General features: G+C 33.2%; 1 pseudogene; it reads left to right on the top strand.

Moving 5' to 3' along the window:
• LOC136853113 (hemicentin-2-like) overlaps nucleotides 1-12,309 on the top strand; it is a 462,981-nt pseudogene extending 450,672 nt beyond the window's left edge.
• The last annotated feature ends 2,691 nt before the right edge of the window (nucleotides 12,310-15,000 follow it).

Genomic DNA, 15,000 nt, shown 5'->3' with positions numbered 1-15,000 from the left:
TTCTATGCTCCCTGTGCTCTCCAAAGGTGCAGAAAAACTTATTTTTAAGCCACTGTATAAGTATGGTGAATCTAAAGGATTGTTTGCTGATAGTCAGTATGCATATAGGAAGCAGTCAGGTACGTGCAATGCTCTTTTAGATTTGACATGCCATTTGCAAGAGAACCTTGTTATAGATTTTGAGTGTAGACTGATTCAAATATATTTAAGTGCTGCTTTCGATTTGGTAAATCACAAGACACATATTTATAAACTTCAGAATCTTGGAGTGGGTAGATATGTTTTAGGTTTACTTTGAGATTTCCTTACAGGTAGGCAGCAGCGAGTTGCTGTCGATGGGATCTTTAGACAACCAGGACCTATTGTGTCAGGAGTTCCACAGGGTAGTCTTCTCGTTGCACTGTTATTTTTAGTGTATACAAGTGATATGGTTGTTGCCCGAGAAAGTAAGATTATTCAGTATGCTGATGATGAAAGACTTGTAAGTGTAGTAAAATCTCTGCTTATGAGGAATGAAGCTGCCCTTAGTCTCAGTCATGACGTGGAGCGGATTAGTGAGTGGTGCAGTCGGTGGGGTATGAGGCTGAACTCCAGTAAAACGAAAACACTATTGATTAGCAGATCTCGCACAGATTTGCCACCTCATCCTCCCCTCCAGGTGGATGGGACACTGTTGAATGAATCTGAAGCTTTAACTATTCTGGGTGTAACTTTTGACTCACATAATACTTTTGAGAAACACCTAATGAGTGTCAGCAAATGCCGGACGAACGTTAGGTATTGTGCGAAAGGCGTCACATATTTATGACAGTTATAAAATCTGTGCAACCTGTTTTAGGTCATTTATCCTTCCTTTACTAGAATACTGTTCTCCGGCATGGATGTCTCATTCTGCCAGATTTATCTCTTTTTGATAGAGCGGTTCATGTTGGTAGGTTTCTGTTTCCTAATATTAGCAGTTATGACTTGGACCTTCGATGGGTGGTCCCTTGTTTGTCAATTTTTCATAAGATGTATTTCAGCAGAGATCTTTCACATTCACAATTGATCCGTGGTCCCCTTTACCTGCCGAGAGCAACCAGATTCGCTGAACAGTAGCGCCAATATGCAGTACATATGCCTCACTGTAGAACTTCTCGGTTCCAGAGGTCCTTAATTCCTCATACTATTAAACTGTGGAACAGTCTCCCTGAGGATGTCGTGCGACTGGAACTTCAAAAGTTCAAACGAAAATGCAATGCATTACTACGCTAATACTATTCTCCTTGAATTTTCATGCATTTTTATGTTTATTGATTTATTAATTAATTTTTTCTGTTTTATTAAGTGAGATTTCTTCTTTGCGAATTGCCCTTTACCTCTTCATACTTCTTCCTAATGAACGCCATGTTCTTTGGAAGCTTGAACTTTTAAGTCAGTGGCCCCTGTGGGCTTGTTCCATATGAATTGGGTCTATCTTCTGAATAATAATAATAATAATAATAATAATAATAATAATAATAATAATAATAATAATAATAATAATAATAATAATAGTTGTTTCATTTATCGGGAATTTTGATATGTAATTTTTAAACACTAATCTCTCTAAAATCATGCTAAAATTTGGCAATGTGACGTAAAAGTATGAATTACAATGATTATAATTCAAAAAGCAAAAAGTTAAAAATACATATTATTATCAATATTATTATTAATAATCCCAGAGGGGCCAGTTCAGTGATGAATATGGCGGCTTTGAAATACATTACAGTGCATGGAGCATGTGGAATCAACCACAACACCAGTAATGACAACGTTATGGGCGATTTCCTGGTAGAAGGAACAATGGCTGGGAACAGCATTCGACTCTGTTGAATTTATATTAGTTGTCTTGCGTGACTTCAGTGCTGCCAGTACAGACAGACGTTGTTGAAATGCTCTGGTAGTTAGTTACTCTTTTGATTATCTCTGCTCATATAGGACTTCAATTTTAGCGTTTGATTCGATCATTGTTTCTGCCATTGCCAGCCAGTGTCTGTGAGTTTAATGGTGCATTTGATTATTAAGTAATAGAGATGAACATCTCGGGTACCAGTTAATGATAGTCTTCAGTAACTAATGAGAAGCACTTGACTGAGTAGTTATTATTATTATTATTATTATTATTATTATTATTATTATTATTATTATTATTATTCTAATGAGAAGCACCTGACTGAGTACTTATTATTATTATTATTATTATTATTATTATTATTATTATTATTCATGACAGAGCCAGCCGGAAAGATTTCTGTTCAAAATAGAAATATACCCATAATATGGAAAGCACAGTTAAAAAGACACTACAGTGGAAATATCTCCATACGCATATGTTTCATGTTAAAAGTAACAGCGCGAGAACCATAAAGAGAGAGAGAGAGAGAGTGGCGCTATTTGAAATGAAATAATAGCCACAATCTGGAAACAATAATCTGCAGGCTGAGGTTGGAAGAGGCGATAGAAATTAATAACTTACCGAGCGTGTTTTTCCGCTGTGCTCTCTAGCACCTAAGATCCGGATCCCCAGTAATGAGTTTTAAATTCCTCCCCTCATTCCACCCGGTTCTTTTGTATAATTTATGGACACGCAGCAAGTGAGGGGGAAGGCCTCTTTTTCCCAGCCACAGCAATTAGGAGAGACAGTATCCATTAGGCGAGGGGAAAAGAACACGGAAAATGGAGAGGTATTTGATATTATGAGGATCATTTTTTTCTCATCCAGGGGGCTGTAAAAAGGGCAATATGTCTGCATATGCTCACGGTCGTACGCATTTACGCAGTCATCTCTGTGGGCTACCATTTCATTTTCTTAATGGTGGTTTAGATAACATTTTCTGTTTATATAATGGTTCCAGTGAAAGACAGGCATACTTTTAGATCCGAACCATGAACATATTTCCAGTAAAAAACGTGTCACAGCTGCCTATTTGCCTCTTTATATCTACATCCATTACGTCGCACTGGACTCATATATAATCTTACTTTCACAAGCAGTTTCAGTCTGTTGGATTTATAAATATAATTCAATTTGCCCATTGTTGAATTTGTCGTTTTATGTCTTTCACTAAATTCCAATTCAAGAGAACCTGTTGTGGACAACTATGCTCCTGAATACATAAAATATTCAACCTTTTTTAATCCTTTCTACATCAAATGTTAACCATTTGTGCTTACTCTGTCCTCATTACATCTATTTTTGCTAGTTGCATTTTTAATTCCACCTTTTTTGATGCATTTTTAATTCAACCTTTTTTTAAATGATCCAGAGAGATTAAGAGAGAGAGAAAGATTAGAGAGAGAGAGAGATTCCATTATAAAAGACACTACGTACCGCTTTCCTGTGTTGAACAGAAATCTATTCCTACCTCTTGCAGGTGTCATGGCTCAGAGGCCGGGATCTGCGTATCCTGACGGTGGGCCGCTACACCTATACTTCGGACCTTCGGTACGAGGCCCTCCACCAGGCGGGGACGAACCAGTGGACCTTGAGGATCAAGTCAGTTCAGCCTCGAGATCAAGGCATTTACGAGTGCCAGATCAGCACAAAGCCCATCAAGGCTTTCACGACTTATCTCAAAGTGTTGCGTAAGTAATTTTTGTCTTTCTTTTTTTCACACGAAATTATGCTGTTGTTTCAGATGATAAGGAATATATATATATATATATATATATATATATATATATATATATATATATATATATATATATATATATATATATTATATATATATATATATATATATATATATATATATATATATATATATATATATATATATATATATATATATATATATATATATATATAGATGGTATCTACAGGAGATTTTTATTCAATAAAGTTACAAACTTCCAAGAACTTTTGTGTCCTCATTATTTGATAGCCAGACGATGAGGCAGAATAGCCCTTGAAAGCTTGTAAATTTTGCTCTCTCTCTCTCTCTCTCTCTCTCTCTCTCTCTCTCTCTCTCTCTCTCTCTCTCTCTCTCTCTATATATATATATATATATATATATATATATATATATATATATATATATATATGCATACCTACTCTCTCATTAAACCCTGGCAGTTACAAAAATCTTAATTATACAAAATATCCCCATTATGCGTATATAGAATTAGCAAACAAGAAAATGTAGAGAGAGCAAACTGAATTGTTGAAAGTCTACTATGTAAATTTTTTTGCATAAAGGATTGATTTATATAGGAAGTTGAAAAAAACTAATACACAAAAAACACTGTTTTGTAAACCAGCACACCCCTGTCTTGCAAAATCAGCAAAAAACATTAAAGAGTTAAACAACCTTTTCACGAATAAGCTTCATGCCCCAGGGGAAATTATTGATGAAAGAGAAGATTAAAAACAAAATAGAATCCTCCGATCAACTACCTCAGGTTCTATACGTCACTGGTTTTATGCAGTTTTAATTTGGTAATCCACCCTTTATTCAGTTTCGAATCTTTTTTCTTTATTTTGGAAATTAAAACTACTCTTATCTTTGAAAAATCATTCATATGTGAAAATGATTTGATGTTCATAATTATATTCTGGTAGTTAGTTATATGCCAGCTACTTAATTACACAATAGAATGCTTTAAGATATTTAGCTGACTTTGAGAGTGTTGCTTAATATTTTCAACGTTAGATAAAAAAGTGCATATTCAGTTTTATAGAATAAGACCAAATCCATGTATTCTAGATAACGGTAATTGTGTATAATTACACTCTAACACACAAAAAAATGTGGACAAACACTGTCACAGGTACATACACAGGTAGACTATATATGTACACACACACACACACACACACACACACACACACACATATATATATATATATATATATATATATATATATATATATATATATATATATATATATACATATACATACATATACATATATATATGTCTATGTGTGCATGTGTACGCCAGTGCGTGTGTATGTTTAGGGCATCCATATGCCGAATACCTTGTCATGAGGAATCAAAATTTAAAACAAAAAAGGAATAACCATCAGTAAATGCTACTTGCTTATTATTACGCCATGTCGCTACCTGCCCCATGACGTTAATTAACGCCTGCTTTTGAAGCTAATAAGCAAGCTGATGAAATTAACATCCCCGTGAAATCTGACAAAAAAAAAAAGGTCAAAAGGTAATTTCGAAAGATATCCCTTTTTCCGTTTTTTCTTTTATCATTTTTTATTTTTAGCCGTTGGCAAGACGCGTGGGACATGGTGTACTTGATACTGTTGCCAAAGGAGTGGATAAATGAAATAATAATGGATGACAGATTTTAGAACGGTTTTCTGCGTCAGTGCCATTTGAGAGATTGTGTTAGTCTTGGCAGTCAGTTTGTTATTATTATTATTATTATTATTATTATTATTATTATTATTATTATTATTATTATTATTATTATTATTATTTTGGAAAAAGACCCTCTTTGAGGCAAACTTCGTTGTAAAGAATGGAACTCTGTATGCTGGTGAGCCTACATTGCGGCTTCTCACCTTTGCTTGTAAGTTTCTTCATTTACTAAGGGTAAATGGCAAAAGGGTCCATGTATGTTCCTTTGGTGCCACTTGCCCTTAGTAAATGGCAGCGTGGACTACTGAAACGCTGAGACAATAAATGAACTGTGAACAGCTGCTTTATAATTTACCTGCTGAAAAGAAGCTGATAAGCCAAGTTGACAAAGCTCAATGTATTATTATTAATATATTATTTTATTATCGTTATTATTAATATAATATTATTTTATTATCATTATGATTGGTCTTCAAAATACTCTTCAATAATCAATGATTATTATTTTGGCTGGGTTCACTCTCCGCTGTGTTGCTCAAGAGATTAAAAGGTATTATTTCTCCCTTCTTTGTCAGAGCCCCGAAGCGAGATTCTGGGCTCTCCCGACCTCTACGTCCAACGAGACAGCATGATCAACTTGACCTGCATCCTACATGACCTCCCAGAACCACCGTCATATGTGCTCTGGTACCACACCAACAAGTACCACAAGAACAGGGTAAGAATTGATCAGATCTTGGCCTTTATTGCGGTTCTCTGCTTTTTTTTTTCCGAGTTAATGAAGGAGGAAAACTACTTAAAAATGTGTGTATTTAATCATGAATTATTTATCGTATTGTCAAGAGTTTATTGGATTAATACATTAATTTAATTACAGTGAGGTCATTCTCAGTTTTGAAGTCAGTATAAGAGAATCGGGTGGTGAATGTCTTCAGTCCTCTCTCTCTCTCTCTCTGTCTCTCTCTCTCTCTCTCTCTCTCTCTCTCTCTCTCTCTCTCTCTCTCTCTCTCTCTCTGTGTATATATATATATATATATATATATATATATATATATATATATATATATATATATATATATATATATATATATATATATATATATATATATATATGTATATGTATATATATATATATATATATATATATATATATATATATATATATATATATATATATATATATATATGTATATATATACATATATATACACACACATATATATATGTAAACACATATATACAGTATATAAAACTGTGTATGCCTATATGTGTTTTTTTATGTCTGTGAGTTTGGATATGAATCTTTGTGGCTATGGACTGGGCAAAAAGCTCATTATATTTGAATCCTGTTAAAATTTTGGTGTTAATTCAACATTTAGTTACATTAAGATTATATTATTCAAACATCCCGACCAAAATTCAGAACCTAATGTTAGGGTTAGTCGCTGACATTATTCAGATAATAAATATATTCACCACGTAAAAATTTCTTCCAAAGGAGAACAAAGAGACGAAATTATTGTGATATTCAATGGTAGACTTTAATTTACAGGGACCATAATTCTTTTATTTATAAACTTTTTATCTCCATAAACTAAGTGTTTTGCTTACCCATGTGTTTTTGTTAGTCTGTTAGTTTTTCATAACTTATCTTAGGAAGTTATCAATAGTTATTACCTTTTTTATGGGTACTCACTGACTATTAAGTTTCTAAGGTGCTAAGCAGCGAAAAAGTTAAAACTTTTTTTATGAAGGGAAGGGAGGCTGGTGGTCATCTGTAGTTTTTATTGTTTGCTGTTTTTTTAAATTAGAATTATTAGTATCATCATCAGAAGAGCATCAGTAGGATTTTGTGTTACGATTTAAGTCCAGTTTCAAGTCTAACTAGCTCCTTCTTGGTCCAGAGCCAGTGCGGCCACAGTGTTTTATTTTATTTCATCTATTTCTTCTCTCAAATTCCCCCTGACAGGAAGTAAGATAGAGAGAGAGAAAAAAAAGACTGAGTGAGGAGGTGATAATCAACTGGAGAAAAGTATCCAGAAAAATTAGGGCAAATAAGCTTGATACCCAAAATTACCCCTCTAGCCAAACTTGAACATACTAAAATGAACTTCCACAGAACTGCAAGAAGCAGCATCTAGGATTTTATCCGGAAAAATAACAATATTAAATTTATTTGTGGATGACGAAGGCTTCTACAAACTCAATTTCATCTCTGAGCATAAAGTGTTAGTGTTAGTAGGAAGACAGTATCATGGTTTGTTCAAATGGTTGTAAAAAAAATGACCGTAGCATACGAGTATTTATATATGTAATTCTCCAATGACGTCATCTCCGTCCTTCTTTCTGATAACCACAGAACATCAGCTACAGCAGCAGCAGAGGAGGTGTGTCCATGATTGTCGAAAAGGGCCCAACCACCACCAGTTACCTGTTGATCCAGTCAGCCCGTGTGTCAGATTCGGGAGTGTATACATGTGCCCCTCCAACATCAATGCCACCAGAGTTACAGTTCATGTCCTTAATGGTATGTAATATATATATATATATATATATATATATATATATATATATATATATATATATATATATATATATATATATATATATATATATATATATATATATATATATATATATATATATACATATATATGTATGTATGTATTTATGTATATATATATATATATATATATATATATATATTATATATATATTTATTTATATATATATATGTATATACATAAATATATATTATATATATTTATGTATATGTATAATATATATATATATATATATATATATATATATATATATATATATATATATATATATATATATATATATATATATATTCAATAACCATCAGGGATCTATATGCTTCTCGATTTCCTCACTCTTTTCGATATACTTTTCATGTCGACCCTTAGACTCAAATGGAGTAAATACCGAAGCTCTTATTCCATGGGGAGGATTCGAACCCATGCTTGACAGTTTGGGGTTAGGTTAAACTTAACCTATCATTCATGAGTTTTAACCCCACCAGAGGAGTTTAGGTTTCTTTATTTCTCCTTCATTTGGGTTAAATCTCGAAGTTAGGATTGTATCCGAAAAGATGTGAGGAAACCGAGAAGTTCAGAGGTTGATGTGTTTACAGATACATCTGCTAAAAGTGACCATTAGACAGATAGACAGACGATTGTGTACTTGCATATCTTTGAGCGGAAAGGTTTCACAAGTGATTATGTCATTTTAACTGTCATCATGACTGATGCGTCATATTCCTCATGTCATTGGGAGTGACTGATATGGACACTCCGATACCATAACTCCCCTGCCATAAGCCAGATGGCCTAACTCCATTTTCAAAGCTACCGGCACATACACTCTTCCTCACGTTAACTCTTCCATTGCAGGGGAATTTCCAGCAGCCATGCAGACGAATGGCTCAGTCGTTATTGGGAGGGCGGCTGGAGGCACGTCTGGCCCGGCTGTCGTGGTTCTGCTCGTGACGATGTTCGCCAGGATACTCTTACACTTCTCCTTCCACGTTACTTAGGTCAGTGTTTGGAGATGATTCAGGTGGCATTTGACCGTCGCGGGCGCTTTTCGGAAAGCACAGCTTCCGGGAGATTAAACTCTCAGTGATTATTCATTTGTAAACATTGCATTTCGCCTTCCACGATGCTTAGGGCAGTGATTGTAGATGATTTAGATGAAATTTCACCGTTTCGACGGATTTTGAAAATCATAGCTTCCGGGAGGGTAAACTCTCAATAAATATTGCATCCGTAAGCATAACATTTCACCTTCCACATTACCTAGGTCAGTGACTTTCAGATAATGTAATTCACATTCGTTATTATCGACAGAAAAGTCTTAAACTTCAAAAATTGTTAAATGCTGAAAACGTTTATCTGCAGTTTTTGTATATTAGCTTTTCATAACAGTTAACGTCATAGACAGCGGCTTATCTTTAGCTTGCTAACTGCATAGGCTAACATTATGACCAATTTAATATCCTTATCTAGCCCGGGTCTGAATAATAGACATAACAGACACAAAAGCTCACCAGGACATGAGGTTGAAGCCTTCAGTTTCGTTAGTCACGGCTATTGCAAAGTAACTGCATCTTGATTATATTTCTGTTATGACAACCTTAAGTATTTTGTGTCTGTTTGAGAGAACAGGACCCAAGCACTTTGCTAATCATATCAATTCAGAGCGAAGAAAAATCCGTTTAAAATATGCAGTTTCAGCCTTTACCTCTTCCGTTTGCTTTTTGAGAGAGAAGTGAGAAGGAGACTTCGTGAACTTGGTCCCTTTTTTCAACGAGAATAAGACTGTGAATTCTGTAAATTCACCCTTGAACCTTGTCTTTCTTCAAGAAAAAGGAGGAAGAACTCGTACATGTTATAAATCTCCCGTTCCTGTTCTGCACCTTTGTATTTTCATTAGTTTGTGAAATAGAAACACACACGAAAAAAAAGGTCCCCTGACATTTCACCCTTGATGAAGCCGTAATGTTATTGTGATGAAGTGAGACTGACAAAATTAATGTAGGTCTTGTGATATGTAAAATCATGACATTCCATTCTGGGTCTTTGATTGATTGAAAATAGGGGGATATAGACTTCACACTTTATGCTAATGCACCATTAATCCCATCACTGTGCGATATAGAGAAGGTGGAAGAGGCATTGTACATAAAAGCATTTCAACCTTCATTGAGTCACTTTAAGCATAGGTGAAAGAAAGGTGAAAAAAGCCCTGTGCATTGAGCGAGTCCATCCTTTCCCCAATCTATGTGTGGGAGAAAGAAGTCGAAAAAGATTCCTGCTTTGTGAAAAAGATAAAGGTGAAACAGATCTAGGGGAATGTGAATTCACCCTTTATCCAATCCGCGTCTGCAAACATATGAAAACCTTGTGCACAATGAGAGTGCACTCCTGATTCGGTCCATTGTGTGAAAAAATAAAGTGAACCAGATCTCGTGCACAACGTGAATTCAGCCCTTGTCAGAATTGGGATCGGAATATGAAATCTAGGCCAAAGGATGAAAATAATTTTGACTCAGTTGTTAGGAGAAGGTGGAGCGTAAGATGGAAGAAAGAGATTATGATGCTGAGGTATAGTTAAAGGAATGAAAGAAGTTGCATTTAGAGGCCGAACGGACGCTGCAAAGACCCTCAAGGAATGCTTACAGTGCACCGCGTGAGATACACTACGGCACTAACCCCCTACGCGAATGCATCCTATATCCCTTATGTTTTGTAAGAGGGAATAAGTTTGCAAAAGAAACGCCATACACAGCATGAATTTACCTTTCATCCAATCTGTTGAATTGAGAGAGTAAGAAGTCTTTATATAGTATATTAGGTAAATGTGCCTCGTTTCATTTCTTGTGAGTGCGTGTGAGTTTTTGTGTGTGTGTGTGTGTGTGTGTGAGAGAGAGAGAGAGAGAAAGAGAGGAACACTTCATATACCACGTTTATTTACCCATATTATATCCGTTGTTTGTGTGTGTGAGAGAGAGAGAGAGAGAGAGAGAGAGAGAGAGAGAGAGAGAGAGAGAGGGCAGTGTATTGTTCGTGAATTAAACCCTAGCCAAAGGAGAAACGTAGCGCTCTGTTGCTCTGTGTGAATGAACTCCTTATCCAATCTACTGTATGAGAGAGAAAGAATGCGAGAAAGACCTGTTGCACTATCATTTGCTAAATACACTAGAGAGAGAGAGAGAGAGAGAGAGAGAGAGAGAGAGAGAGAGAGAGAAGATATACTCTTTACGCAATCCTTGGGGGCCTGAAAAAGATGGCGTCGTTTGTTGTGCAAACTTACATTTTTACTGATTGTATATTGCATTATCCATTACTGTTGCTCAAATATAAAAGTAAATAAAAATTGTTAGATGACGATTTTGTCTATTGTTGAGTGACGATACCCTGAACTTTTAGCAGTAAGTAGGATCAATGTATTTATTCTCCTTTATAATTTTTTGGATTTTTTATCCGTTCCTTATATTTATATACTTCTGTTAATTTAGAGATATTGGCTTTGAACATTTGTTCGTGTAAAAATGTCTTAATGGTTATGTGTTTTAATTTAATTCACTATTTTAAAGTTAGCCTAAGCAATGACATTGTTAAAAGATTCTTGGATCTCCACTGATAATAACTATTTTATTTCCCACGTACACTCCGAGTGCCTTCCGTATTTGTATCTCCATCCAAACGAAAGTTTACTTCATTTATATTATCATATTGCCAGCTCCTACCTTCCACTGCGATCCTTCCCTGGCCATTTTTGGCCTGTTATCGAAAGCCATTTATTCCGGGAAATGTCATTTAGAGCGACTTTGTGGTTTCAGATTGCATGTGAATCTTAAACCGGAGGAGATTCGCTTGATTCGCATTTCTAATATGCTTGAACAGTGTAAGATTCTCTTTTTCTCTTCTTTAAAGACATTGAGAGGTAATTTAATAGAGGCCTTTTGTCTCTTCACAACAGAATGTCTGGGACACCAAGTCAGGAGCATCTTCGCCAAGCACCTACAGGATACGCGGTGGAAGGCCTACTAGAACGGCTTCGCTTTGGGCACCAAAAGCCCACCTTGGCCCAGGGCTTCTACCCGCTGGTCGTGAAGAGTGGGTTTATCCAACATGGTGCAAAATCCTTTTAGACCTCACCAATACGTGTTCTGTACAGCGAAACGTACCACACTGAAGTTCCGTACGGATTTTTGTAATGGAAGTGAATCGTTACTTTATTTGTAAACCAAACTTTCCTGTACATTGACCGAATGAGAAGTAGATTTTTTAAAGTGAACTAGAGTGATATATATATACAAATACATATATGAAGTCCAGTGCAGAATTATAAATAAAAACGTACGAACATAGTGCTATACATTTGCTAAACTGTCCTAGTGTTGTAAGTGTAAAGTGGAAGTGTGATGTGCTGTAAAACAAACAAACATATATATATATATATATATATATATATATATATATATATATATATATATATATATATATATATATATATATATATATATATATATATATATATATATATATATACATATATATATACATATATATATGATTATATATAAATATATATATATATATATATATATTATATATAAATATATATATATATATATATATATATATATATATATATATATATATATATATATATATATATATATGACAGTAAAATAAAATGTACAATGAACAAAGAACGACCTTGATACTCTGATAAGTTACGTAAGTTTAGTAATATGTAGATATTAAAACACCATTCATGGAAACTGGCTATCAAATTGTTTTTGATATTTATAGATAATAGACTTTTATCATTTTCCTAAACTGGATAATTTTGTAACGGGAAAGAAAATTGTATGTCAGAAGTGACTGTTATAGGGCCAAACCAAAACAGTTATTTACACCGTGATGAAAAGAATTCGGATTTAAATCGAGGTGACAAGGACGAGGGAAAATATCTGTTAAATGAAAACATTGAATCCTGTAGGAATTGAGACGTGAATATTAATGTGAGATAAACATTTTTCTTCAGGAAGTGCTTTTGTAACTGAAAAAGTAACCTGGTGTTGGATATTTATTTATTTTTCAGAAAAAAAAATTTTCTGAAAAGTAGTTGAATCGAAGTGAATAATGAAAATGATAAAAAAAGCATTTCAGTGTTATTAAACTTTGCGAATAGCTGTAATGATTAATGATAAAAGAAATACTGAATAATTATTGACTGGACTTTTAAAATAATGGTTCATTGTGTAAGTGAAACTGGATACAAATAATTCAAAATGTAAAATAAATATTTGACGCTATACAAAGAAAATCATTAACATAAAATATGCTTTTAATATAATGCACAATCAGTTATTCTTTTCAAAGACGTTCATTTATTGCTGTCTTCGGATTAAATGAGTCACACCGATAATATGTGATAATTCTGCTGATTATCATTAATTATAGCACAGACTTCAAAAGTGTAACGCTTGTGGTAAATTATTCCTTGATTATTTCTGTATTAACTAATTGGTCTCTATACTTGGTTTCTTATATGTTTGAGATGTCATTTACAAATTCCTTTATGGCTAAACAAAATGTTTAAACAAAATTAGTTTGTTATTTTAGGAAGATATTTTATTCCATTTTTACAGTTGTGCACACACTCACGGCATGCTATTCAAGATTCATCCAAAATTAACAATAATTACTGAAAATTATAGCCAGATCATATTTTTTTAGTTTGTTTATAATTTATACACACACACACACACACACATACACACACACATATATATATATATATATATATATATATATATATATATATATATATATATATATATATATATATATATATATATATATATATATATATATAAGGACAAGTTCCATATCTTCGTGAATCAGTTACACATACGTACATAAATACACACTCATATATATATATATATATATATATATATATATATATATATATATATATATATATATATATATATATATATATATCTGCGTACTTATATCAATATGCTAGTTTTATTTAGTTCATACGTTTAATATTGTGTAGTCATAAATTCCCATACAAGCATTAATTCAAAGTAAAATTTTCACTTTCTCTCACATTCGTACTATATATTTTTAATACATAGGAAATATGTATATGTTTAGAACGAGATCAGTATATCTCATATTCCTAATCAACAAATAATGTGTTGGTGTAGAACAAAACAAATTTATTAAAATTTTTTGTTTTGAAGATTTTGAAGATTAATTTTGTTATATTGATGTTTAAAAATATCTTACATGTTGCTAGACAAATGGGATTTTTTAATGATCGACTCTCAAGTAAAAGAAAGTATTTTAGGTTTTAATTTTTTTTTTTCGGGGAAATAATGTTCTAATTTATAAGTGTTTGTGCTTAAATTATATCTAAAATTCAACAGCTTATAAAATTTTATGGTCCATTGAAGACATTATAGCGGAAAGTTATTCTGGTAAAATATGAATTCATTTTTTTAATACACATTCAAAAAGAGACCAGTAACCTTTCCTTTAGCAAATAATGGATAAATTCTTGTTGATATGAAAGCAATTCAAGCTAATATAAAACCATTTTATATGCCATAGTCCAAAAAACAATCACAAACAGTAATAAAAGAAATCACTGAAAGTTTTGGATAAAGGAAATTAAAAATAAGTTTATTTTTAAATCACTGGCTGTATATAAACTAATAATTATGAAGGCAACGAATCTGACATTTACTGGGTGACTGATAAGAAAGATTTTTGTATATTTATGAAAAGGAATGTTTGGGAATGTTGTTGAGACATCAGAGTTTTTACTTACAAGTGTAAATAGTACAATCATCGTGAACGAGTCTTTTACAGCATTAATGGCGGAGATAAACTGATAACATGAAACCGGAAGACATCGAATAAAGAAATGAGGAAGCTGTTCAACTGCTGGTGGCAATTTTTTATATTGTGGCTGTTGCACCTGTCACCTTGCAGCTTAAGGATTTGGGAGATTGCAGCACCATGTGAGCGAGTGATTTTTTCTTTTTTTTGTCGCAATAGTGGAAATACTTTTGACTTGAAAAGCAAGGTTATATCATTCT

Source organism: Macrobrachium rosenbergii, chromosome 26, assembly GCF_040412425.1.
Source record: "Macrobrachium rosenbergii isolate ZJJX-2024 chromosome 26, ASM4041242v1, whole genome shotgun sequence".
NCBI classification, from domain to species: domain Eukaryota; kingdom Metazoa; phylum Arthropoda; class Malacostraca; order Decapoda; family Palaemonidae; genus Macrobrachium; species Macrobrachium rosenbergii.
This window is presented reverse-complemented; position numbering and strand designations above follow the sequence as displayed.